We start from the raw sequence: 23718 nt of genomic DNA, 5'->3' as shown, positions 1-23718 counted from the left end.
GAGTCGGACACGACTGAGTGAACTGAACTGACTGAAGATATAAACTAGACTTACTGAGGTGGTCATTTTACAATGTATACAAATATTGAATACATTATGTTGTACACCTGAAACTGATATATATCAATTACACCTTGATAAAAAATAAGAACAAAACAATGATGTGACATAATGGCAATTGCTTTCTAGTAAAGTGCCTAGGAGTTTCCAGAAGAAAATTTCAGGAATAACTTGAGCAGGGGAGCCTCATTGAAATGTTTATAGTGATATAACTTTATGACCACTTAATAGTCTTCTCTAATAATGAGGTCAAGGTAAGAGGCTTTAAGAGAGGGCAAACAAGATGACTTTTCCCATGATTTATAGAGGAGGGTGTGTGAGAGCCTAGAATTCCATGACTCTTACTGTTTAGAGTTAATATCAAAGAAGGTTCTTAATCTTTAGTTTGTTCACAAAAACAGTATCTCACATGCGGATACTCTTCAACTTTTGATTCATAGTTTGGTTTTCCCACTTATCATGTTAGAGTTATAGTGTATTTGAGAGTTTCTCCTTCTATTTAAATTTGTTCATAGCTTCTCTTTCTAAGTAATTTATCTAAGTTTTTTCCCTTAGTATGAGATTCTAGAATAAAAGTGTCTGCACGTTATCTATATAGTCTATCTGGTGGATATAGACATCCTGTTTTCCTGTCTGTAATAGTATAGAATGAGTATCTACTTAATCCAAGTAACAGTTGATTCATGCTTACTATTTACTTCTCCTGCCTTCTATAGAAGAATCTTTTATCCTAAAGTTAATTACTTCATGATTTAACTCATATGTAAATGTGTAAATACATTTTCCCAATAAAGACAAAATTGACATTCAAGTATAGTTCAGTTTGATATAGAATTAAATAAAGTACTTTAAAAAGAAACCCCAAACAGTTGCATATGTTCAAATAAGTAAGATCGGGTTTTGTTACATTAGAAAGGCTTGTCAGTGACCTCAGGACACAAAGACTGGGTCGTTTGTGATCCGTGTGAACCTAATCCTCCCTGTTATGGCCAGCTATTTTCTTAAATTACATTAATTATACTGCCTCTAATTTATATGACACCTTTCCTCCAGAGGACTCAAAGTACTTTTGAGTATATTAGATCATTAATGCTTATAATGGTCCAGGGAAGTTGGTATGGGCAGACAGTATTTTCCCTGTCTTGCTGATGGATGGATGGAGATCCAGAAAGTAGAAGGACAGACTGGGGTCATACCATGAGCCAATCCAGGAGCTGAGACAAGAACTAAAGTCCCTGGACGTTGTGCCCACTCTTTCAACCTTCAATTCTAAAGCTTTTTGCTTCCTCCTCTGCTGAAATGTCCCCATCGCCTCAAGAGAAATATACATGGCCAAGACGTATATAATCATTACTTTAACAGCCCGGTAGACACTTTACTCTGAGAAGGCGATGGCACCCCACTCTAGTACTCTTGCCTGGAAAATCCCATGGACGGAGGAGCCTGGTGGGCTGCAGTCCATGGGGTCGCGAAGAGTCAGACACGACTGAGTGCCTTCACTTTCACTTTTCACTTTCATGCATTGGAGAAGGAAATGGCAACCCACTCCAGTGTTCTTGCCTGGAGAATCCCAGGGACGGGGGAGCCTGGTGGGCTGCTGTCTATGGGGTCGCACAGAGTTGGACACGACTGAAGCGACTTAGCAGCAGCAGCAGCAGACACTTTACTGAAAAGGGAGAATCTTTTCACATTTTTCCGTCTGAAAATTGTACCACTATTAAAAATAAATAAATTAAAAATGAGCTCTTTGGAAATAAAAATGTCCTCAACTTTTCCAAACCATCTGGCCCAAGAGGGAAGATTGGAGTCCCTAAATGTTACAGTCCTAAATCCTGGAGCCAGGATCCTTATATCCCAGAGTGTGAAGGGATTTCTTCCTCAAAAGATGCTTTACTTGTGAGCTCAGCATTACTCTGGACCAGTTCCTGCTTTGCGAAAGGCACCAAGGATGCAGAAGGGAACGAGAGCAATGTTGGTGCATTCAGCATCCAGCCTTTGAGCGTCAGTATTACTTCCCTGATTTTATAAATTAGGCAGCTAGAACTCAGGGAGTTTTAACATCTTACCTGATTTTTCACAGGACTAGGGGCTTTATCTTCTGCCTGCATGTGATGCCATTTCTCATCATACACTATTTCTACATATCAGAACCTGGGGGATTATTCTTATTCTTTGAGGTTTTATTTGTGGATTGGAGTCCTGATTCTCTTTTAATCTCTCTCCAGATACTTGCATCTAACTGGAGACTAGGCATTTTGCCGCAGAAGGTAGAAGGTACATAAGATTCCTCAAAACCAGTACAACTCACACTGAATTTCTGTCTTCTCCAAATACTGCTCGTTCTCCTGAACTCTCCTTCTGATTCTCATGACCATTTATCCAGGCGCCTAAACCGCCTCTATCTAAATATGACTATGTTTTGTCAGTTTACTTTCTGGACTATCTATTGTATCTAAAGAAACTGCCTAGGCTCAGCCTACCATTCGTTTTCCTGAAATAGTTTAATAACACTTTCGGAGTACTCATATTTGCTTGACCCTCTACAAGAATTAACCCATTTAATCCTCACAATGTCCTGGTGGGTCCATGCTTTTATCACCATTTTTATAGATACAGTGGAGGCGCAGGACCCTTTTCCCACGAATTATCCCATCAGACTAATATTTTCTGGAATGCATTTTAGGAACCATTAACTGATGGAGTAAAGTTTGTCATGACATTCAAGACTCTTCGTGAGCTGGTCCAGTCTATCTGCCCAGCTTCCTTCTCCAACATACTTCTCTCCACTCTCTCTTTAGCCCTTTGGGCATATGTCCTATCTTTTCTCCTTTGCTTGTCCTCCAGCCACAGCAAACATTCTGGTCCAAAGTCGTTCCCACCTTATCCATTTCCTGGATTTGTCAGTCTCTGCTCAAATGCCACCTCCTTGGTGAGATCTTATTTTTTCCTATTGTGTGTCTTCTTGTTAATCGTCAGTCTTCCTCCACTGAATGAGAGCTCTATGAGCGTATGGACTTGCCCCATTTACCACCGTTGTATCCTCTATGTGCATAGAGTGCCTAACACACAGGAGCTGCTGAGCACAGGTACGCTGAGTGGGTGGGTGGTGGAAGGAGAGGAGGTGCCATGAGAGCAAGAGTGTGCCTGTCTGCTCCTCGCCAGTGATGAGGACGCAAGCACGGGGCCGCGTGCATAGTAAGCATTCAGCACAGTTTTGCTAAATAACTCAATATTTGCTCCTGTGGGTCCTGCTGCCTGCCTGCCAATCTTGTGGCCTTTCTTCTGTGAATTCTTTATTCATTCTTTAAGGCCCGATTCAAAGGTTTATGAAATTGGCCCTGCCTTTCCAATTGGTTGTCATCCTTGCCTCCGCTTTGTATGGTGTTCATTCTGTCAGCACACATTACTCTAGGGCTGCTGCTCTCCTCTTTAAAAAAAAAAATATATATATATATATATATATAATTTATTTATTTATTTGACTGTGTCGTGTCTTAGTTGAGGCATGCAGGATCTTTTGTTGCGGTGCACACTCTGATTGTGGCATGTGGGCTCAGTAGATGTAGCAGGCGGGCTCTCTAGCTCTGGCGCATGCTTAATTGCTCCAGGGCATGTGGGATGTTAGTCCCCTGACCAGGGATCAAACCTGAATCACAAAGTGGATTGTTAACCACTGGACCACCAGGGAAATCCCATATGTCCTCTTTTGATTGTGAGTCTCCTAAGATCATATTTTCAGAGGTGTCTTTGGCAAATAAGAACTCTTCAGTAAAAGGTCTGGTTTCTTCACTTCCTAGTTGGACTTCCATGGACAAAATGCGTTGCTTCCCTGGTGTCCGGCCACCGCTTTTCTCCAACAAGGAGAAATTGAGATGTGAGGGTGATGTTTGAGGAACATCCTCAGAAGATGTCAAGTGCCCTGTAAATGTTAGAGATGATCATTTTATTTTTAACATCACATTCTTACATCGGAAAGCTCCAGATGCTGTATTTCCAGACCCCACCACAGGTTTCTAGGTGAAGATAGTCATCCTTGTCCCAGAGTAACCCTGGGTTTGAACTTACTGAGGCTGCATAGATCATTTCCAGTTCAGCTCTCTCACCTCCTCCCAGCCCGTCTGTATATTGTTTCCTGGAATCTTTCTCCAGCTGTCCCCTGGGTTTTTGACTGTCATTTTCGTGGCCCTAAAGCTGCAGGGAGAGTCAGTTCTGCTTTTAGTCTATCACTCGACTCACTAATTCCTGACATCCTCCGTCTCCCCCTTTGACTGATAAATTTTCATTATTGGTTTTGCGTGAGAGTCTTCAGGGTTTCACTCTGCCTGACCCCTGTGGTCACTTAGTGATTACATGCGCCAGCTGAGGTAATTTATTCACTTTGTTTTGGTGTGAACATGTCCCATGGGTCTTGTAACTGCTGTAATCACTTGACCCTAGTGACTGTTAAATGCTTTAAACACAGTTATTTTAAATTTATAATTGTTTTCATTAAAAATCCCTTATAGTAACTTAGCTGACCTTGCTGTCAATGTGGCATTCTGTGCAGGAGGAAGAAATGAAAATATTATGATGCAAATAATATAGTACTCATCAGAGATAACACAGCAAATCATTAGCTCACCCCACACATGCTCACTTTGAGTTGTGCAAAGAAGATGAGAAGAGGACATAATTATAGCGTTGTCCACATAATTCAGTTAAGTTACTACTTCACATGGGGCAGGCCAATAGCCTAGGGAGTGGAAGGTGGAGTGGAGTCCAAGGTGAAGCACCAGAGGGGCCATTAAGGTATAGACAGCACTTCTCACACCAGTGGGTGGCCCAGTGTGCTTAATCATTTTTTCAATGAATATTTATATACTTCTTATTTTGAATCACATTTCAGAAAAGTTGCTTCCCTGGTGGCTCAGCTGGTAAAGAATCTGCCTGCAATGCTGGAGACCTGGGTTCTATCCCTGGGTTGGGAAGATCCCCTAGAGAAGGGAACGGCTACCCACTCCAGTATTCTGCCCCGGAGAATTCCATGGACTGTATGTATAGTCCATGGGGATGCAAAGAGTTGGACACGACTAAGCAACTTTCACTTTCTTTCAGAAAAGTTGCAAGAAAAACATAATGAATTCCCATATACCCTCCAACCAGATTACCCAATTGTTAGTGTTTTGCCTCATTTGCTTTATCATTCTTTCTATATCTGCCTTTTTCTGAAGCATTTGAGAATGTGCTACAGACATCAGGCCCCTTAAATATATTTCAGTGACTTGCCTGAAAACATGGCTATTCATTTACAATAAGCCACTGCAGTTTTCAAAATCAAATGTAAATTGATACAACTCTATTATTTACTCTCAGACTTTTTTTTTTCCAGATTTTGTCGATTGTCCTAGCAATGTCCTTTATAGCATTTTTTTTTCCATTCAAGGATCCAATCCAGAATCATGCCTTGCAGTTAGTAAAAACCAAGCCAAATCAGACTAAATCAAAATGCTGTTTCTCACTTTCTTACCCTAAAGGAGTGAGGAGGTTATAAAGGAAATTTGACCCTATAAAATTAGTCTGTCTATGCCTACATTCTAACTAATGTAACAAAAAGTTGTATATTAACTAACAAGATGCCATGCACTGCAGGTATTTTGGGAGCACGTTTATTTCATTTGATCCTCTGAGCATATGTACAAAGAGGAGACTCTTTTTTTCTGTTTTTAACTTTTCCTTTTGGATTGGGGCGTAGCTGATTGACAATGCTGTGATAGTTTTAGGTGACTCAGCCACACATATACGTGTATCCACTCTCTGCCTGACACCCCTCCCATCCAGTTTGCCTCATAACATTGAGCAGAGTTCCTAGTGCTATAGTAGGGCCATGTTGTTTATCCATTTTAAATGTAGCAGAGTGTGCATGTCCATTCCAAACTCCCTAACTATCCCTTCCCCCTCTTCTTCCCCCCGGTAACCATAAGTTCCTTCTCTAAGTCTGTGAGCCTGTTTCTGTTTTGTAAGTAAGTTCATTTGTATGATTTCTTTTTAGATTCCACATTTAAGGGATATCATACGATATTTCTTTTTTTCTGTCTGACTTACTTCACTCAGTATGACAGTCTCTAGGTCCGTCCCTATAGCTGCAAATGGCAAAAAAGTTCTTCTTGAACTCAAGCTACAGGTGCTGCACCTACCATAACACAGATCTCCAGATTCTAAGAGGCGGCATCCGTGCTGAGTGCTGCTTTCTTCCACGCATTGGGGGAGGGTGGGCCCCCAGGATCCTAGAGACTCATGGTGGTGGGGAGCTGAGTGATGTTACCTTTCTTTCATTTCTAGTTTTTACACTATACTATCAAAGACTGGAAAATATGTCTACTTTAGAGAGTTATCTAACAGGTTTTGGGTTTTTTTTTTTTGATCCAAGAGATGCTGCCTGGTACTTAATTTTAAAAATTAGTGAGATCCTTAATAAATGTCAAATCGATTAGATTTGTTTGATGGAAGGCTCTTGGACTGCTGGCTAGAATGTGACAGAGTGAGCTCAAAAGAGCTTTGATAACCTGGCTAATGGTACTGGAAGTTTGAGCACTCAGGTTCTCTGTGTGTTTCTGGCGTGGCTAAGTTAGTCCTGGTAGAAACTGGAAGGTGCAATTCAGAGCTGTCAGTGAAAAGGTTCCTACAAAGATGGTTGATGAGTAATATTCATCATTTAGCCTAAAAGGGGGTGCGATTCATTTTGAAACTCAGATCCGAACAACTGGTTTTGTTTTTATTTATTCTTCTTGTTGTTTTTCTACTTTATTACTTGGAGAAGGAAGTGGGAGTAGTTTGCATTTTCATTTAAAACTTCTTTCAGTTTTTCCAATATGTTATTCCTGATTAGGACTACTGCTTGCCCATAAAGTATTTTTGCATAAAGTGTGAAGAGGTAACTCCTGAACCCAGTAGGTACATGCTTGTTGAAGCGCATACAGCTCCTACTCACCCCCGTGGCTGCTGCTCTTTTGCAGCCACATACAGCAGCCTTCAGTTAGTCTTCTATTTTGACTCGCTCCCGGATGAATGTTTTCCTTGTTTGCTTTTTTCATCTTTATTACCTATCTTTGGTTAATGTTTTTAGACTCGAATTTACTTCTGTTTGTCACTTTGTGACCTTTCGTAATGTAATATATGCCATTTTTATGTACAGTATTTTGAAATGGAAGATTTAAGGCATTTGATTTTAGCATTTATAGTGGTTCATAAAATACATGTAATTGTAAAAAATATAAAGTTCTTAATCAAAATATCTCTAATTTTGAAAAGTGGAGGAGACTTTTATGATCTTTCAGATAAGAATTACATTGGGGAGAAACTTTTCTTTTTGATTGCACTACCTGTCCTTTCTAGTTCTTTCCACATTGGTTTTAAAACCTACTTGGTTACATCCAAAATGAATAATTAAGCAGCTAACTGTAACATGCATTATTGATCTGCCAGATTTAGATGTTATCGCAGCAAGTGTTATGTGCATTATGAAACTGAAATAAACCTTTTTTTCCTGGTGTTTTTAAAATTCTATTGAAATTTCAAGAGCAGGAAAGAAACAGCACGTTTTTTTCTTCTCATTTCAGGATAAAGTGCATTAAAATGTATTGTCTCTCTTCTTTCTGCCATTGATGTGAATCTCACTTATTCTCTACTTTGTATTTTTTCCCTTTGTTTGAAAATAAGGTTGGAAGGTAAACTTTTTATTTTGAGGAGACTAGACTTGCCTGTGAAGACAGACATCTGGTATAAAGTATACAACTTCCAAGCTTTGATTTCTCTGAAAATATTGAGAATGAAACTGTTAGTTCTTTCCTTATAGACTGAATTATTTCACATTACACAGTCATTTGAGATTAAGTGCCTGCCTGTAACAAAGCCCTATGCATATATTTTCCTTTATCATTTACTTTTGAAATTGTAAAGTCTGTATAACAGTCTTAGTGATGCTGATGATGGTAGTCCTAGTGACTGGACTGATGTTTATTGTTATTTAGTCGCTAAGTCGTGTCCGACTCTTTGAGGCCCCATGGACTGCAGCATGCCAGGCTTCCTTGTCCTTCACTGTCTCTTGGAGTTTGCTCAAACTTATGTCCATTGAGTCGGTGATGCTACCCAACCATTCTCATCCTCTGTAGGCCCATTCTCCTCCTGCCCTCAATCTTTCCCAGCATCAGGGTCTTTTCCAATGAGTCAGCTCTTCACATCAGGTAGCCAAAGTATTGGAGCTTCAGCTTCAGCATCAGTTCTTCCAATAAATACTCAGAGTTGATTTCCTTTAAGATTGACTGGTTTGATCTCCTTGCAGTCCAAGGGACTCTCAAGAGTTTTCTCTAGCAATACAATTCGAAAGAATCAGTTCTTTGACACTCATCCTTCTTTACAGTCCAGCTCTCATATCCATGAGGAATACTAGGTGAATAGGCTATACTTGGTGAGTTTCTTGGGGATTTAGGAAACCAAGCTGATATTTGCATAGATTCATATGCTTCATTTTATGAATCCTTCCTTCGCAGAAGACCTGGATTTACAAATCAGTGTAACACAAAGCCTAAAAATGATTTATATTTGAGTGGACAAATGGATCTTTAAACTTGAATATGTAGAGCTGTGAAAATGAGGAAAGTTATGATTCTCCTTTAAAAATAAGTAGAAACCAAAATACATATATGCCTTCTGTAGTGCAGATATAGGTCTGGATGTTTTGTTCCTTGCAAAGGCCATATGAGGGTTATGGGTGGGGAAGGGTGTCATTCCCACCTTCACAGCTGTTTGCAAGTAGTTTCTACTCTAGCTAAAGCCCTCTTGTCTAGTGTGATGGAGACTAGAAAGTGTGCAGTTAATCAAAATGTCAGCTAAAGCAGGAAACTATAGTGGTGATAAGCATGGAGGTAAATACTTTTATTTTAACTTAAACATACAGATGTTCAGGTTTTGCCCAGTCTTCTGATCTCTAATCACCGTGTCCAAAATCTTTTCTTTGAATACAAATATGGTGATTCAAGATCAGCACCGTCTTCCTTGGGTAAATCACACATGCGATGTGTCATATTTATTATGTTTCCATTTTATTAATTGGTGACTAAGAACGAAAACTTACTTGCAAAACAATCTGGGTGCAGAGTACTTCTAGATTATTATGATTCTTTTTGTCTCACTTAAAATTTGTTGTTGTTGTTACTTTTTTTGTATATTTTTTGGGGCACCCTGTGTGGCACGCAGGATCTTTGTTCCCTAAGCAGGGATCGAATCCACATCCCCTGCAGTGGAAGCCTGGAATCTTTACCACTGGACTGCCAGGGAAGCCCCTCCCTCACCTTTAGACTGGTTTCACTTGCTCTTTATGCAGTGACAAATGATACAGTCTTTTAAAGTTCATATTTAGTCATCTTAAAGAATATACAATGGCATTAGGTAATTATGGTAAAAAGTACATAAATTAATTTGGGGATAAAGGCTCGTGGCTGTGAGATGCTGTTTGGGGGAGCAGAAGTGACAGGGGTCACCAGGAGTAATTGTGACTGTCATCAGTCAATGCGCTGTGGGCAGCAGCCAGTGTAGGTCTTTCAGGGACCGGGAAGTGTCCATTAGAAGAGTCTAGGATTTCTAGAAAGATCTAAAACAAACTACGTGCGGTTTCTCTTAGTTGTTCGTGAGCTCATGATTTGCTATATGCTTTTTCAGTAGCTCAGTTATAGGTTTTTATTCTTACGTACGGTCTCTTTGCCTGCCTAGCAAGTGTTGTAAAAAAAAAAAAAAAAGTCACAGATACAGCTCAGTGATAAGGAGCATATGTATGTCCACATGTCAGTGTATCTGGGTGTGTCTTTCATTTTATAATACATAAATCAGATGCATGCCAGAGTAAGATTGCATTGTCTGGGGTGTCTGAAAAGAGCTAGAGTTTTAATAAGAGTCAGGTATCCTAGAAAATCCCATGGACAGAGTGGGCTACAGTCCATGGAGTCGAAAAGAGTCAGACACGACTGAGCGTGCAAGGATGCATGCACGTCTCCCAGAGGTACTTTATATGTGGTTTTAATAAGGTCAGTTTGGAAACTCGTTTCCCATGACAGGAAGAAGAAGGATCAAGAAACGTGTTAAGGCAATTCTTGTCACCCTCTCTTAGTTTTCTTTATCGGCATTAGAGCAGGTGACATCTGAAGTTGTCCATGATTACAGAACGTGCTCTTTCTCCTCACATAAGCACTCTGCTCCATCACCTACAGAGTGAGAGAAGCATAGCAAATGAGCAAGAACTCAGCCACCCAGGCAGCCTCAACCTTCAAAAGGGTTAGTACTACTTCTAGACTTGGATAGGTCAGAGTTTCTGAAGTGTGCTTGCTTTATCAAATATGCAGTATGCAGGGTTCTGCGTGTCCTTTTTAAAAATTTAACAAAGCTTCTCGATAGTGTTGGTTTTAAAAATCTCTTCCACCACCTGTGTACATTTGAATCCATCTGTTTTTTTTTTTTTTTTTAATGTGTGCTTGTGGTATTAGGAAAATAGTCCTGGTGTTCGTAATATTGTTTGTATATATTCTGGTGTGAAATATAGATGTACACCAACTAACAATAGCTATAAAAATGAAATCTTGCACAAGCCGTGCCCTGCCTTTGCAGTCAGCAGGAACAATGCTTTTGGGGTTGAAGAGACGCTTTATCGTTGAGGAGGTATGTGTGGGGGGCTCTTAGCTCAAGCAGTGGGGAGGGGGAGGTGCCACAAATTTTAGTATAATGCATAATGTTGAAAGAAATTTTATCCCATCATAAAGATTAGCAGGCTGTGTAATTCAATTTAAAATTGGTTGGCGTGTCCTGACTATTATACAGCCTTTCTCTCTCTCTCTCTTTTTTTTTTGTTGTTTTATCGCTATTCCATTATTTTAGGTCGTACACCAATGTATTATAGAGTGGAACATACAGCCGAACCACACAGAGTCTCTTTCTGTGGTTCCACCCATTGGAGAAATTGTTGGTGAATGCAAGAGATTATCTTAAAATGAGTTAAGAAAATGCTTGCTCAATTGAATGCCTCCTTGTTTTCTTTCCTGCTCTTTTTTAAACATGAAATGAGTTTCTTCTGGGCAAGCAAACACTGAGGGTGAAATTCTTTTAAAAGCATTTGCTGGACGCAGGGCTTGGTTCTCAAAACTCCAGCGTTAGCACTTAATCCACAGTATCATAGGCATTACTGTGCCATTGAAAACCAAGATGCAGTAGCTTATGTTAATGCAAGACTGACAGACCCACATCTGATGGCAATTACCCATACTGAGGGGTTAATAAATGTTCTTAGAATTACTGTCTTTATTTTCTTTATTACAAGAAAAATGGGCAGCTTCCTAAGCCGTGCCTCCTGCTTCTTGCTCCAGTCTTGGTGACTCGCTAATTAACTGCTTTGGTTCCAGTGCTTCATGGGCTCTGCTGAGTTTAATATTTGTGTTAGAGAAATGCTAAATCTGTTGGCTGAAGAAGTAGGAAAAAACTAAATTAAATTCAGCAAACATTTATCCAACAAGAAACGAGGAGCTATAATAATAATGAGACTTGGATGCACCAGAAGAGTATATGGGAAATGAACACGTAATATTTTCACATCTTGTTTTCTTCTAGCTATAAAAGATTTTTTTTAATTTTATTTTATTTTTAAACTTTACATAATTGTATTAGTTTTGCCAAATATCAAAATGAATCTTAATTTGTATCCATGTTCTCAGGGAGTTTCAGCCCTGAAGCATTTTGTTGAGAAGCATCTTCATGCCACATCCGGACTCAGACGTTGTGATCAATTAACAATGTTTGTTCCGTTTCATAGGATGCGAAGATGGTTACCCACACACCATGTGTTTTCAGATCCTGGCTTAGTGTCATTCATCTTTCATCAAATTCATGCTCTCTGACCGTGGCAGACAGAGAATTGCCATAGTGAAAGTAAGCTGCTTAATTTAACTCTGACCAATCCAAACATTCAAGTATGTCTATTAGAAAGTCCCTGAAATGACTGTGACTTGGCTTGATGGGATTTTTTTAACTTTCTTTCACACTGTGGGCAGTTCCATGACTGTTGCAAGAGGTTCTTGGCATATTTGGGGGCGAGCTGGGGCTAGTATGTGAATCAGGCAATCAGGAAGACAAAACACAGAAGACTGTTTGTATCCTATAGGATTTAGGAAGTAAATTAACTTTGGCTTATGATTTTAATCTATAAAGAATCAAGGTTATCTAATCACTAATGGGAGTTAATTTTTTAGCTTTTTGCATACTTGTCTGTAAAGGAGTTAGATTAACTCAGTATATCCTATTATGTCTCCCAAATCTTGGGCAGCTCACTTTTCTCTGGTTCCCTGTCTCCTAAAACTAACTGCTTATCAGAATGTCCCAGGTAGGTGGATAAAAATTTAGATTCCTGGAATCTAGTTCAGACCTGTGGAATCAGATTGTCTATTGGTGAGTCTGAATGATTGCAGTCTTTTTTTTTTTTTTTCGGCTACGCCTTTCGGCATGTGGGATCTTAGTTCCCCCATCAGGGATCGAACCTGTGTCCCCTGCATTGGGAATATGGAGTCTTAATCACCGGACCACCAGGGAAGTCCCGTGAATGACCTGAGTCTTAATGAATTCTTCTGTGGCTCTTCAGCCACTCCAGTGCTGCCATTCCTGCTTATGATAGTGGTTCATGGTCAAGTTCAGGGATGTATTCCGCAGGCTCTCATCACCCTTAACAATAGGCCATTCTTTTCCATTGTGATCTCTGTTCCATTCAGTTACCTCATCTGTAAAAGGGGATAATAGTTCTTACTTCATATGGTTGTTGTAAGTATTAAGTAGGTTAATGTATAAAGGTTTTTAGAGCAGTACCCAATAGAGGGTATGTGTGCTGTAAGTTCTAAGCCTCATAATGGTCATCATCATTTGATTTTGAGGGGTTCTGAGTAACCTTGCCAGAGGCAGCAAATCATGAATCAGGATCTCTTACTAGACTGTTCTTAGAAGGGATGGAAGGTATACAAATAGTATTGTTTGTGAAAAACATTATTCATAGTGAGTTGAATTGGGAGGCTTTTGGCTGCAAGAAACAAAATAGCTTAAACAACAAGGGGTTTGTAATCTCATATAGCAAGAAGGCTGGGAGTAAAGTATTTTCAGGATCTGATAGTTGATGAATTCTTTTAATCCTCCTTTCTCTAGTTCTCTTATGTTATTAGTCTTGCTACTAAGTTTGGTGAGTGACTGTTGAAGTAACAGGCATAGCATGAAGGCGTAAAGTCATGACAGTGTTCAGAGGAAAAAGAAGGCCATTCCTTTTTTGTATTGTCTCTTTGTACAGGTGGTGACCATTTCCCAGAAGTTCTTCAGCAGATTGCCCCTCTTGTCTCATTGATTAGGACTGGGTGACATGTACCTGTTTCAACCAATCACTGGCAAGGAAAATAGAATTAATGATTAATCAAGGTCCACTAGCCTGGGTCTTCTAAGAATAGGCCTGCCTTTCTTGAGCATGTGGCTTTGGAGAAGGATAGTTGAGGGGAATGAATATATGAACAAAATTGGATGCTCTGCTATTGTGGAAAGCTAGGGTGAAGATTTGAATAGACCATCAGAAGTGTCTGCTTTATGAGTCACATAAAGAAGGATCTTTGGATGGCACTTTGAGAGGTCACCTACTGTTTTCCTCGAATGGAGTTTATTCTGTCTGTGCGACTTTCTGTAATTCAGGAGGTAGCCATTGTGGATGGTTTGGCTGATGACTGAGACAGCTTTGCGTAACACTTAAAATATCATGCCTATCACCTGTTGGCTATTTTTATTGTGAAGTGTTTGACTTTTCTCTTTTCCTTTGATTTTTTTTCTCTTTTCTTTCTTCTATTTCATCTCTTGCCCTTCCCATCGAGCAGCTACCAGGCCCCATATGATAAACAGGATGATTGACTTGTAGTCATCTGTGCCCCTTTGCAGCAGAAATGATGTTCAGAAGGAAGATCCCTGTTATATAGTCAGATTCCAAAACTTTGTGAGGCTCCACTCATAATTGTGCGCTGTGTTTGATGGCTGGCTTTTCAGATTAACTTAATCTTCTTTCTCTCTTACCCATCTAAACTTGGCATGTCAAGATTCCTAACAATAGAATCGGAAGCATCCTTTTAATAATCCAAATGAGTTAGTTGTCACCATTGATTGGTCATCAAGAGATGGAAAGACATTTGGTTAGAACCTGAACCCACTAATATAGGGTGACAAGGATGCCTGTTAAATCCTCAGTAAAAGAGACCTGCATAGCAGCAGGGCCTGGCAGAGGCACCAACAAAAGAACAAGCAAGAACAAAAACAAAGAAACAAATAAATGATATTATTGTTCAATTCTGGTGGTTTTGAGCCCAATGCCTTTAGTGGGCTCGGTCATATACACTCTTTGAGATCCTGTGGACTGAGGTTCCCCCAGGATCCTCTATCCATGGGATTTTTCAGGTAAGAATACTGGAGTGGCTTGCCATTTCCTTCTCCAGGGGATCTTCCTGGCTCAGATTGAACCGGCGTCTCTTTCCTCTATCTCCTGTATTGGCAGGTGGATTCTTTACCAGTAGTGCCACCTGGAAGCCTGTCAGTTCCTTTTACAGGTGAATTAGCCTGCGTCATGGGTAGACTAAGGACTCCCTCTCCCTCTGAACGAGAACGAAATTAGGACAAGAAGCCTCCATTACCCCTTATGCTGTCCACTAAGATCTTACCTATTTGCTGGAAGATGCAGAGAAGAAGTGAATGTGAGAAAAAAAGAATATTTTTCCTTAAGAACATGGCCCACTCAGACCTAGAGAATCAGACTCTCCAGGAGGAAACCTGAAATCTGACTTTTTGAAAAACTCCCTGAATAATTTAAGACATCAGACAGGTTTGGGAGCCACTGGCCTAGAGTGACTATCTCAGACCTTGTAATAATGAAAGGATTTGCACACTCTGACTTCTAGGGCAGTGAGGGGCTAGCAGTGGATGACCAGGGTGGTGCAGAACTCTCTCACCCCACCTTCAAGCTTTCTTCAACCACTGCAGATGCATTTTGACTCTTTTTCTTTAATCACATTTCTTTATAACCTTTTTTTTTTTAAAGACATTTATTTTTGGCCATGCTGCGCCATTGCTGGGAGGGCTTTTCTATAGTTGTGTTGAGTGGGAGCTATCCTCTAATTGTGATGCAGGCACTTCTCATTACAGTAACTTCTCTTGTTGCAGAGCATGGGCTCTTAGCACGTGGGCTTCAGAAGTTACAGTTTCCAGGCTCTAAAGCACAGGCTCAGTAGTTGTGGCTCATGGGCTTAGTTGCCCTGAGGCATGGAGGATCTTCCCGGATCAGGGAGAGAACCCTTCTCTCCTGTATTGGCAGATGGATTCTTAACCACTAGACCACCAAGGAAGTCCCTTATAAACTTCTTTGAACAAAGTTTTCCCTTCACTCCCCTTGCCCCACCACACAAACAAACAGGAGCAATCTGCTTCTGGACCAGGACACAGACTGGTACAACTTGCTGTAAATCCTTGTGCAAGGCATCTTTGGGGGGCTGAGAGAAATCCGGTTAAGGCCTTGCAGGTCTGAGGTTGCACGAATAGATCACGACAAGTCAGTGGTGGCCAAGTAGAATGACCACGGCAGCGGGAGGGAACAGAGGCAGGCCTAGTGGTCCCCCCCGGCAGGTCAGCACAGTCCTCGGGACGGTCTCTCACCACCTGTTTGACAGCCCCTCAGTTAAGCCATCCTGCTTATCCTCAACTACTGAGGACCCAGTTCCCTGTGATAGTAAGGATTCTGAAGAGACAAAGATTAAGCCTAAGAAAATAAGCAGAAACATCAGCTTAGCTGAACTGCTCCCGACCATGGCTAGACAGAAGCATCTCTCCGGGGTGTGTACACTGCCAGTTCGGTCTTGTGCTTTTTTGCCTCCTGCACGGCTGCCTCAGCATCAGGCCCTTAGTGGACGTGTCTTCCCGGGGCAGGAGGTTGAATAAACACATTTTAGAGATATTTTTGATCATAAGAGTAGGTTTAAAAATATTCTCTAGTTAATTTTCAGCTAATTGACAAAAGGAGATGGGTGTTCGCATGAAAATTGAGAACCTGAAGGAATGATGTGCTTGATATACTGTTCTAAGCATCTCTGATATGTGTGTGCATGTGTGTGTGTGTGTGCAATCTTGCATAAATGTGCTTCCTGCTTCCTTACCTTCGGTTAAACAGGATCGGGCAAGTCTATTTCTTTTTTTCTTTTAATATCTATTTATTCATTTGACTGTGCTGGGTCTTAGTTGCGGCACAGGGGATCTTCAGTCTTCATTGCATCAGATGGGACCTTTAGTCACAGCATGGGAACTCTTCACTGGGGCATGTGGGATCTAGTTCCCTGATCAGGGGTTGAACCTGGGCCCCCTACATTGGGAGCTTAGAGTCTTAGCCATGGGACCCTCCGGGAAGTCCCAGGAAAGTCTATTTCTTATTATTGACAAAGGGCTGGGCAGATTGAAAATGTCCAGCATCTGCCTCAAAGACACCATCCTTGAAAAGTGCCATACCTCAGTAGATTTCCTCTGTTACTCTCTTTCATAGAACCTAACTCCCTTTCTAGCACTTAGCATAATCTGAGTTATGTTAGGGAGTATTTACTGCTTAATCGTCTGTTGCTCCCAGCTGAGTATAAGCTCTATAAGGATGGAGATGTTTTCTGTTTTGTGTATCACTACATCAAGCACAGTGCCTGTCATATCCTAGGACCCCAGGGCATAGTTGTTGAAAGTTGTGGGAAGACTGACCATTCATGGGCATTCGGGACCCTATTTCATTATCAGATCTCATCCTCACTTTGAGAGGATCAGGTATCTAATGAGATTTAATGGGATCTAATAGGGTTTCTTTCCCCAAGGGCTGCTGGATTAGGAAATTAGGTTGTGACCCGACTTTGCAAGAGCTTTGAAATGAGCCAAAAAAAAAAGGAAACCACAAAGTGGATAAATCTGAGAATGTGGCATTTAAAGTGAAATGCCATACTACAGAGTTAAAAAGTAAAAGGAGATGAACCCAAAGAATTGAAATCTGGCCAGACCTTCCTAGTAAGGAATCAACTTTATAATCTTTGGATGGGCTTGAATAGAAGTAGTTGGAGTTCTCAATTGTGGAGAGTTATGTTGTTGTTCAGTTGCTAAGTTGTGTCCGACTCTTTGTGACCCCATGGACTGCAGCATGCCAGGCTTCCCTGTCCTTCACCATCTCCCGGAGTTTGTTCAAATTCATGTCCATTGAGTTGGTGATGCCATCCAACCATCTTATCCTCTGTTGCCCCCTTCTCTTCCTGCCCTCAGTCTTTCCGAGCATCAGGGTTTTTCCCAATGAATCGGCTCCTTGCATCAGGTGGCCAAAGTATTGGAGCTTCATCTTTAGCATCTGTCCTTCCAGTGAATATTCAGGGTTGATTTCCTTTAGGATTGACTGGTTTGATCTCCAGTCCATTGGAGCGGAGAATGGCAAACCACTCTAGTATTCTTGTCGTGAGAACCGCATGAACAGTACAAAAAGGGGAATTGTGTTAGACCCTGCAAAAATGTCTTTTCCTGATAGTGTATCTCATCTCCAGTTTCTGGTGCAAACATTCCAAAATAATTCATTTTTTAAAAAGTAGGCTTTTTTCAAAAAAAAATTTGACTGCCATCTTCAACATTTAAGATCAATGATACTGCTTTTACCTCCTACTCTGAAGAGAGTAATCCTAATGGAAAATGTTAGTATTTCAGAGCCAGGCAGACAATGAAATACCATGGTTGAGATGAGCTTATGTGTTATAAAAATATCAATCTAGAAAATCTTTTGTTCAGAGCCTTGAGAAATCACTTTGGTATTTGATATGAAAAAAGGGTGCTGAATTGACTGAGAGTCAACAAATATACCTCCTTAACTATTGAAGGGAAAAAATAAATAAAAATGATGATGTTGCCCTCTTGGAAGATTTTTTTGTTTTGTTTTGTTTTATTTAAAAAATGTTTGCAATGTTGTGTTGGTTTTTCCCATACAACACCACGAATCAGCCATAATTGTATATGCATCCCTTCCCTCCCTAGCCTCTCTCCCCTCGTATCCCATCCCTCTAGGTCATCACAGAGTCCAGACTGGGGTCCCCGTGCTCCACAGCAGCTTCCCACCAGCTCTCCATCTTATCCCTGATAGTGCATGTGTATATATATACTGATGCCTCTTTTCTCCATTTGTCCCACTCTGTTCCTCCCCCACTGTGCCCATAAGTCTGTTCTCTACATCTGTGTCTCCATTCCTTCCCTGAAAATTAGTTCATCAATACCATTTTTCTAGATTCCAAATATATGTGTTGATATACTCTATTTGTTTTTCTCTTTATGACTTACTTCACTCTGTATAACAGGCCCTAGGTTTATCCGCCTCACTAGAACTGATTCAAATTCATTCTTTTTTGTCATTGAGTAAAGTTCATTGTGTGTATGTAGCCCATCTTCTTTATCCATTCATCTGTTGATGGACATCTGGGTTGCTCCCACATACTGGCTATTGTTATTAGTGCTGCGATGAACATTGGGGTACATGTGTCTTTTTCAGTTATGGTTTTCTCATGGTATATGCTGATCTTCCATGGAAGATCTTTACTGTTGGGCTTCATTAAAGATGCTTCAGAAATAGTGTCAGAGACTGAAGGAAAGTTTGGGAGGATTGTGGTTGGATTCAGAACTGTCATTTCTATTTAGTTGCTCTCTGATTTAAGCTCACAGTTAAGGTGGCTAAACAGACTCCTTCCATGTGTCGAATGAAAGAAAATGATCTTGAACTATAACAGCAGAAGTTTAGAAAAGAGTAGAAAAGAATTTCCCAACAATTAACTGAGTATTCCTGAGTGTCTGTGAGATACAAAGAACTTAGTAGCCATATGCCCAGGAGGGTTACCGGTTGGTACCTGCAGAAGTGGCAGATTGATTTAATCAGGATTCATGATTGAAGACACAGCCTTCAGAGAAGTCTCTCCATTTTTTGAACCTTAATTTCCTAATTTAAGTGGTCTCTCTGAGTCAAAAACTCTGACTCGGTCACTGTATGATGTGGTAGAGGAAGAGAGGATTGGTCTGCAAAATCAGGAGTTTCACCTTTCAGGAACTCACTGGGTGACCTGAGTCATTTAGCTTTGCTGGGTCTTAGTTTCTTGTCCCATGGACGGAATGACTGATCTCAGAAGACTTGCCTAGGTTGGAAGGAACTCAGTGGGTCTGGAATTAGAGGATAAAAGGTCAGGATCACCCTGCTGCCTCTTGATGTTCTGTTAGAAGCAAAAGGAAAAAGCTGGCCCTATAAGTATGTTAGCCTGGATTCTTTCATCTGACCCAGTGACTTGGGGGCCTGAGAAGATGCACACACATGTCCTGTTTGGCTTGGTCACTAGACTCATTCGTAAAGAGTGGCCTTTGCAAAGCCAGCTGTCAAAACAGCAGTGATTCGCCTACAAGGCCTAGGAGTGAAGATGTTCACATGAAGGGATACAGGGAAGAAGAAATACAGGCACCCTCCTCACGTGATAAATGGCTATTGCTTTAACTTCTCTATTACCTCCTCTGAGCACCCTAGTCCTGGGAACAAAGGCTGCAAAATCTTTAAATGTATAGTGTTAATTGTGCAACAGTAGTGATTCCTTTCTCTTTTAAATTGAAACATTATTTGTGTGAAGTATATAGTGCATTCATTGATTTATTTATCCTCTTAATTGCTTACTCATTCAACAAATTTGAATCTTTACTGTGTGCGGATCAGTCTGTTTCCATCTGCCTTCCCCAATAAAAAGTCCCCTTATAATGAATTTTTAAGACCAGATTTGGTTTCTCAATGACAAATGAATAATATATCTTGTGATGGATATAACTGGTGGTATCTTAGGGATAAAATTAAAACGGGATTTGTTACACTTTAAAGTCATCTGGAATCCAAAACTGAGATACTAGCTACTCATATTCACATTATTCTTAACCAGGATAAAATTATTTCTTCATTCATTCATTCAGTTGATTAATAATTATTGAAGCCTCCTGGGAATGCAAAGAGGAGTAGAAATAGTCTGACCTTGCTGAAGTCCATAGTCAAGTAGCAAAGAGAGCCCTGTAGACAGACTCTTCATTCTGTGAACTGCAAGTACTTGGCAAGCTCAGAGCCCAAAATATGAGTTGGAAGGGTGGCCAGTGGGTGCCAGATCATGAAGAGTTGTACACATCACATAAGAAGTTTAGCTTTTTTGTCTGCAGCCAATAGTTGGGAGTCTAGGGGAAATTTAATGTGGGTGAGTTTCTAAATGTATATGAGGAGGAATGTATATGATCAGTTTTCTATTCTAGTAAGATCACCTTAGCTTTTAGTGCAAAGGATGGATTAAACCTTCTAAGAAGGTGTGTAAGTTTGTTAGGGCTATCAACAAAATACCACCGACTGAGTGGCTTAAACAACAGAAATTTATTATCTCACAGTCAGAAGCCTAGATGTCTGAGATCAAGGTGTCTGTGGGTTTAAATTCTCCTGAGACTTCTCTCCTTGATTTTCAGATAGCTGTCTTCCTCTGTGCATACACATTCCTGGTGCCTGTCTGTGTGTCCATGTTTTTTTCTTATAAGGACATCAGTCAGACTGGACTAGAGCCCATCCTATGGTCTCAGTTTTTTGTTTTTAGTTTATTTTAATTGCAGAATAATATTCAGTAGTATGGAGATATCAGTTTGTTCATGTATCTCCCATTAATAGACATTTGAAGTGTGCCCATCTGGGGCTGCTATGTTTCTGTTTGTCTTTTGGCTGCACTCTAAAGCATGTGGGATCTTAGTTCCCTGACCAGGGATCGAACCCGTGCTCCCTGAAGTGGAAGTGCAGATGCTTAACCACTGGACCGCCAGGGCAGTCCGATGTGGTCTCGTTTTAATTACCTCTTTAAAGGCTCTATCTTCAGTCACATACTTAAGGTACTGTGGGAGAGGGCTTCACATGAATTTTACGGGAACACGAGTCAGCCATAAAAGAAGCAAACCAAAAGGTAGAGGAAATCCACACCTTGTCGGAAGGCATAGATGTGTGTTATAAGGAACAAAAATGAACATGTATTTTTATATTAACAATTTAAGGCTAAAGAAGTAGGTATTCACTTGACTTCAAATGTTCAGTAATAGGGACTCTCATAAAACAAGGCCACCTGTGCTTTTCACCCCCCATTTCACTGTCTTGCTTCTAACAGTGTTCAACAGACAAGAGTATGCTCTCCAACTGTGGTCTGATTGTCTGGATTCCTTGAAATATTTAATTGAATTACTTAAAGGAGTGCTTTAGGAATACCTTATGTTTTAAGTATACTACTTATGAGAAAACAGATTTAGGAAGACACAATGCAAACTTGTCTCTTGACCTGTATTTTTAAGATGCTGAGGACTAGATCTCCTGTTGTTGTTCAGTTGTTCAGTCACTCAGTCGTGTCCGACTCTTTGCAACCCCAGGGGCTGCAGCACGCCAGGCTTCCCTGTCCTTCACTATCTCCTGGAGTTTGCTCAAATCATGTCCATTGAGTCGGTGATGCCATCCAACCATCTTATCCTCTGTCATCCCTTTCTCCTCCTGCCATCAGTCTTTCCCAGCATCAGGGTCTTTTCCAATGGATCTGCTCTTCACATCAGAGTATTGGAGCCAAAGTATTGGAGCTTCAGCTTCAGCATCAGTCCTTCCAATGAATATAGAGGGTTGATTTCTTTTAGGATTGACTGGTTTGATCTTGCAGTTTAAGGGACTCTCAAGAGTCTTCTCCAGCACTGCAGTTTGAAGGCGTCAATTATTCGGCACTTAAACTTTTTTATTGTCTAGCTCTCATATCATTTCCAGTACATCAGTACTGGAAAAACCATAGCTTTGACTATGCAGACCATTGTTGGCAAAGTAATGTCTCTGCTTTTTAATATGCTGTCTAGGTTTGTCATAGCTTTTCTTCCAAGGAGCAAACGTCTTTCAATTTCATGGCTGAAGTCACCATCTGCAGTGATTTTGGAGCCCCCCAAAATAAAGTCTGTCAGTGTTTCCATTGTTTCCCAATCTATTTGCCATGAAATGATGGGACCGGATGCCATGATCTTTGTTTTTTGAATGTTGAGCTTTAAGCCAACTTTTTCACTCTCCTCTTCCACCTTCACAAGGGGCTGTTTTCTAGGTCTCTATAAACTAGTAAGCTATAATATCTTAGTCCCTTCAGTCTGCTATAACAAAATACCACGGACTGAGTGGCTTATACACATTAGAAGTCCTCTCACTGTTCGGGAGGCTGGCCAGTCCAAAATCAAAGGCCCCACATGGTTGAGTCCTGGCGAGGGCCCTCTTTGTGGTTCATGTACGATGCCATCTTTCTGTGTCTTCACATGATGAAAGCAGCAAGGGAGCTCTGCGGCTTCTCTTTTATGAGGGCACTAATCCTTTTAATGGGGTTCCACCCCCACTCTCATGATCATTTAATCACTTTCCAGAGGTTACCCCTCCAAATACCATCACATTGGGGATTTCACTACATGAATTTTAGGGGTGAGGGACAGACTGTCACATATGGGTAAAGAATATAAATGTAGAATGTGAGATAGACCTCCAGCTCCACTCCTTGGAACCTTGGGCCCCAGGGGCCATGATGGACTTGCCAGGAATCTTTTCTTCCTGAGAATCCATACTACTTACTTCATAGTGCTTCATCCCAGCAGGGAAGCTTGGCAAAATTAGTCCACAAGGCTGTTTCCACCAAGAGGTCAGAGACTGTTGGAACTAATGTTTCAGTGAAACCAAAACCTTATCAGTAGGAGACTTCATGATTTCACACTGCCCAGGAAGTCTCCTTTGTAGCTTCTGATTATCTGGAGTTCTTATTAGTAGAAAATTTCACCAGTTAAGGGGTGGGAAGGAAACAAAAATGGAAGAGGAAATGAATGTGACCTCCATTCTTTCCATCTCATCACTGTCACTATTGATCAAGATAACCTTCCCTGAGAGATTTCTTTTAAATTTTCACCCTTGGTAGGCTTCATTAAAATTTTGAATTATAAAATGGGAAAAGTCAATTTTATTGGATCCTAAATTTTGCTGTATGTGGCTTCCTGTCCAGAGTGCAAATTGTTAAAATTGACATACGATGTATGTGCAAGGTAATATCTTTTTTTGTAGAGTCTTCTAAATTTCACGATATTCCATTGAGTGGATTAGATTGTATAGCAAGTGGGTACTCTGAAAAGAAAATAGAATTGTGTATTGATGCCTTCAGAAATATTATTTGATGGCAATAAAATATTATCTGAAATTCCCTTCAGAGGGGAGAAAATGGAGTTTGTTTGCAGTAATTGCATTTTCTAGCATTTGCTCTCACACTTTCCAATATAAGCCGATTGGAACCTGTGATTTGGTTTTGCTTATTGGCAGAAGTACCATGTAAATTGATCTGTGATGCATTTAAAGAAGATGCTTTTGAAAGTTTGGAAATTGAGATGGTTCTTTCTTATTAGATTTCAAGAGTATTAGGGTTTATTTCTATATTTTAGTCTAATGTAATATTAGCCAAATATGTTCTTTTTCAATTTAGTTTTAATCAAGTTCTAGACCATTTTCAT

The 23718-nt window shown here is 40.5% G+C and overlaps 1 protein-coding gene across 3 annotated transcripts in view; it reads left to right on the top strand.

The window, feature by feature from the left end:
* MPPED2 (metallophosphoesterase domain containing 2) overlaps positions 1-23718 on the top strand; it is a 210660-nt gene that overhangs the window by 68601 nt on the left and 118341 nt on the right. The window lies entirely within an intron of this gene.

This window comes from Bos javanicus, chromosome 15 (genome assembly GCF_032452875.1).
Source record: "Bos javanicus breed banteng chromosome 15, ARS-OSU_banteng_1.0, whole genome shotgun sequence".
Classification (NCBI taxonomy): Eukaryota; Metazoa; Chordata; class Mammalia; order Artiodactyla; family Bovidae; genus Bos; species Bos javanicus.
Note: the sequence above shows the minus strand (reverse complement) of the source record. Positions and strands in the feature narration are given on the sequence as shown.